At 35.9% G+C, this 5147-nt stretch overlaps 1 long non-coding RNA gene across 1 annotated transcript; it reads right to left on the bottom strand.

Annotated features, from left to right (window-relative positions):
• Window positions 1-251: 251 nt before the first annotated feature.
• LOC111240776 lies at window positions 252-1041 on the bottom strand. The gene is made up of 3 exons (XR_002666343.1): window positions 618-1041; window positions 441-530; window positions 252-354 (listed from the first exon to the last, which is right to left on the bottom strand). It is a non-coding gene; the product is annotated as an uncharacterized LOC111240776 (long non-coding RNA).
• Window positions 1042-5147: the final 4106 nt, after the last annotated feature.

Raw genomic sequence — 5147 nt, 5'->3', positions numbered from 1 at the left:
GTTTTATAGAATCATTAATCATACCATTCGACACTCTTAGCAAGTCTTTAAGACAACGTCCTTTGATACTCTTTTCCAGTGAATCAATGACGAAGAGCTAAAAGATGCAGACCTTAAGTGCATAACACCAGCAATGATCACTGCTATCAACTGGGATGAACACCTACAAAATGGTTCAACTATGTAAAACGAGTAACAACTATGTACTTTTTCAAAGTACACTTTACTCACCCAATCAGCAGTTCATAAGTCTTGCACATTTACGAGATCGTTACGAAAATATGGTTGGTAATCAAGAAGTTGCCACACATTTTGATTGGCTGGTCGTCTCTTATAGTCGATCAGTACATGTGTCTTCAATAAAAAAAAACCATCAATAAACAACCATGTCAATATGAAATTATACCATCCATAAAAATTAGCAAACTACAAGCTTTTACCGCAAAATTTGGACTGAATACCATCCTCTTTATGCCTCCAGAGGATCTTTTCTCAAAATAAATAAATATTGTTGCTGCAAAAATTAACGTCTACAAAACAATAAACAACTTTAACATCAACTTGTTGACCTTTGAAAATTGAATTAAAACATTAATTCGAATCAAGTGTATAATTACCATGTTGTCAACACATTGTCGAGGCCCTAAAGTGTTACATTCAGTTGTGGTCAACAATTGACCCATTATTTCGAACACATAGCTGAAATATCAAGAATATTAAATTAGGCACTAATATCATTCATTAGTAATAACATTAAGAACCTATTGTTATCTTACCTCCTTTCAATGTCTCTTTGCGTCATTGCATTGTACAACATATCCAAATCAACGGTTGTTCTTGGATCACCATTATAGTTACGCAAAGGGACTACGAACTTGGGTTCAACATGACCATCCTCATCATCATCACCTATGTCAATGAAAGGAGGTGAATGGACAAGGGGTTCCGCGACAGGTTCTACATTTGCACCTTCTGCATGTGCACGAGCTGAAGCTTCTTCATCTGTGTCAGATGGACCTTCTTCATGTGCCTCAGATGCACGTTCTTCATGTTCCTTAGAAGCTTCATGTGCAGCTTCTTCATGTGTAGCCTCTTCATGACCTTCACCTGCACATTCTTCATCAACAGGTGCTTCATCTGCAGCTACTTCATCTGCAGCTGCTTCATCTGCAGCTGCTTCATTTGTAGGTCCTTGATTTGCAGCTCCTTCATCTGCAGATGCTTCATCGACAACTACTTCATTTGCTTGACTTGTAACTTCATCAGGAGCTTCACCTGGAACTTCTTCATGTGCACAATCTTCTGTCCCCTCACCCTCAACACCTTTGTTATCAACATATCCAAAGTTTCACAAGTTTCTAAGATCACTTAGTTCCTTCCTCACAGCAGCTATTTCATTCCTTACACTTCTTATCCTCTAGTTATTTCTTCTAATTTTATCCATGGTTGTTATTTGGGAACTTTCATCTCCTTCTTTTTCAAGTGCTTCTCTTTCACGGCCGCTACCTTCAGCCCTTTCAGCCCCATCCAAATTCAAAGTTGCACGGATGATGGGATTTAAATAATCTTCGGATTAAAGGTACCAATCAAAATGTACCTATAACATTGAAAAATCGTTAACTCAAGCACATCACTACTCAATAAATCACAAAAATAACAACATAACATGTTCAAAAAGTTACTTACCTCGCCTCTCTTTAACAAAACATCAATTTCTTCAATCCCATAATTTAACGAATGAAATCGCAAAATGCGCGGACATACCTTATGAGAAGAATGCGCATACAAACCAAGGCATTCATACGCCCAAAGCTACAATCAAAGTATTAAAACCATTACAAAAAGTTCTAACAATAACCTTACTTAATAAAACAAACAACCAAAATCTAGTAATACATGTAAAACAATAGCACTGCCACTTATGCTCAAAGAATCAGCAATGTCTCCACTAAGTATTTTCTTGTTACATCTATTTAGACTATTTACAATATATGTATGTACGACACTACTCCAATCATAATTAGACAAATTATTTTACTCATCTAGCACTAAACAAGGCATGTTAGAAACATGTTTTGTCTTCCTAGGAAAAAAGAACACCACAAAACAAATTAATATATACAAATGACAAACAACATCTTCATCAACATCATCATTATGTACAAGGAGATTAAACATCTAAATCAGCTCTTTCAATGAGGTTTTTTTACAATTAGTAAAATGTTCACCTACTTTACCCAAAATTGATTCATCCAAAGGTACCTCCAATCCCCTCACTCCAAACCCTAAACTCATGACCACATCCTTCACATTCAAAGGAACCAATTGTTGCCTGACTCTAAACGCTTGATGGTGGGGAATCCATCGAGGAACCATGAGTTTCAACAATTTTAGGTTAAGCTCTATAAGATCTTGAATTCGTAAACACATCTTAAATGGAGTTCCAAAAATGCGGTTCTGATGTCTCAATTGCAGTAAGGAATTCATTTGGGTAAAATATAGGATGTATCCATCCAAGCCCTCAGGCGCCACTGTTCAACAGTTAAAATTTATCACAATCAATTTATAAAACAATGCTCTAAAACAACTAACAAAACACAAAACTTCAAAATCTACTTACATTGCTTTTATAGGGTACCATTTTTAGTTGTACTAATACCGTCAATCAAATATTAACCTAACGTAAATTACAAAAGGAGATAATATTAACTTCAATGCAGTTGTTAACAAGAAATGTATCGATCATAAAATTTATAGCAGACATCAAATGTCAAATAACCAAATCACGATGCAGAGATTAAATGTCAAATAACCAAACTACCTAAAAAGTGTGAAAATACGTTTTACCTTTCAATATTAAACCAAAACACGATGCAGAGATACTCATCAGTGCACCCAATAACCAAATTCGCAACGGCAACAGCGAAAAAACCTAACCTTTCACACTTTTGAACCACCTCACCCAACACCTAAAGGCAAAAGAAACGCACAATAAAGGCAACGAACACAACACCTAAAGGCACAATACAGACATCGAAAACACCTCTCCGTTCGAAACCTCTCCATTCGACGATTGCCCAAAAAGCCAGACTTCCACCAACGACTTAAAAATGGAGGATAGAGAGATACCTTTTTGAGAGACAACGTTTTTTAGAGAGATAATTGTGTCTTTGAGAGAGATCGTTTTTGAGAGAGTTCATTTTTGAGAGAGAGCGTTTTTCAGAGAGTTGCATTTTGGAGAGAGAGCACTGATACACACTTTCTTTCGTAACTTTGGAAGGCGCCAACAGGTTTACCCTGAATTTCACTCTTCCAACAATGCCTTCGTTAAATCTGAAAAGTTATTTTCAAAATTAATTTCAAACAACGAATGAGACAATGCCACCTGTCGTTGTCAAAAGCGTTGTCAAATAATGTTGTCGAAGAAATGTTTTCCTTACTGTATATACTTTGTTAGGTGAAGTTAAGCTTTCAATACCTCTCACTCTCGGTGTCTCAAGAATCAGTCTCTCATTTTCCAATGCACACAAGAGAAGCAAAATAATGCAGTACCTTCTTCCACTTCTTCTAATCACCATAGTGTGTGTAACCATTCATGTACTCATCTCAACCTTCAAACCATTGAAAACCTTAAAATACCCTCCAAGGCCTCACCCTTTTCCCATCGGAAAACGTTTCTTCGACAACGTTATTCGACAACGCTTTTGACAATGATAGGTGGCGTTTTCTCATTCGTTGTCTAAAATTAATTTTGAAAATAGCTTTTTAGATTTAACGAGGGCATTATTGGAAGAATGAAATTCAGGGCAAACCTGTTGGCACCTTCCAGAGTTACGAAAGAAAGTGTATATCAGTGCTCTCTCTCCAAAACGCAACTCTCTGAAAAACGCTCTTTCTAAAAAATGAACTTTCTAAAAAACAATCTCTCTCAAAGACGCAACGATCTCTATCAAAAACGCTATCTCTCAAAAAGGTACCTCTCTATCCGCCATTTGAAGTCGTTCGTGGAAGTCTGGCTTTTTGGGCAACCGTCGAACAGAGAGGTTTGGAACAGAGAGGTGTTTTCGATGTCTTTATTGTGCCTTTAGGTGTTGTGTTCATTGCCTTTATTGTGCATTTCTTTTGCCTTTAGGTGTTGGGAGCAGTGCTTTAGAAGTGTGAAAGGTTAAGTTTTTTCGCTGTTGCCGTTGCGGATTTGGTTATTGAGTGCGTTGGTGAGTATCTCTGCATCGTGTTTTGGTTTTTTATCGAAAAAAATTTTCACACTTTTTAGGTAGTTTGGTTATTTCACATTTGATCTCTGTATCGTGATTTGGTTATTTGACATTTGGTGTCTGCTATAAATTTTATGACCGATATATTTCTTGTTAGCAACTACATTGAAGTTAATATTGTCTCCTTTTGTAATTTATGTTAGGCTAATATTTGATTGACGGTATTAGTACAACTGAAAATGGTACCATGTAAAAGTAATGTAAGTAGATTTTGAAGTTTTGTGTTTTGTTAGTTATTTTGGAGCATTGTTTTATAAATTGATTGTGATAAATTTCAACTCTTGAACAGTGGCGCATGAGGGCTTGGATGGATACATCCTATATTACCCAAATGAATTCCTTACTGCAATTGAGACATCAGAACCGCATTTTTGGAACTCCATTTAAGATGTGTTTACGAATTCAAGATCTTATAGAGCTTAACCTAAAATTGTTGAAACTCATGGTTTGTCGATGGATTCCCCACCATCAAGCGTTAAGAGTTAGGCAACAATTGGTTCCTTTCAATGTGCAGGATGTGGTCATGAGTTTAGGGTTTAGAGTGAGGGGATTGGAGGTACCTTTGGATGAATCAATTGTGGGTAAAGTAAATGAACATTTTACTAATTATAAAAAAACCTCATTGAAAGAGCTGATTAAGATTTTAATCTCCTTGTACATAATGATTATATTGATGTAGATGTTGTTTGTCGTTTGTATATATTAATTTGTTTTGTGGTGTTCTTTTTTCCTAGGAAGACAAAACATGTTTCTAACATGCCTTGTTTAGTGCTAGATGAGTTAAATAATTTGTCTAATTATCATTGGAGTAGTGCCATATATACATATATTGTAAATAGTCTAAATAGATGTAACAAGAAAATACTTACTGGA

This window comes from Vigna radiata, unplaced genomic scaffold (genome assembly GCF_000741045.1).
Source record: "Vigna radiata var. radiata cultivar VC1973A unplaced genomic scaffold, Vradiata_ver6 scaffold_357, whole genome shotgun sequence".
Classification (NCBI taxonomy): Eukaryota; Viridiplantae; Streptophyta; class Magnoliopsida; order Fabales; family Fabaceae; genus Vigna; species Vigna radiata.
Note: the sequence above shows the minus strand (reverse complement) of the source record. Positions and strands in the feature narration are given on the sequence as shown.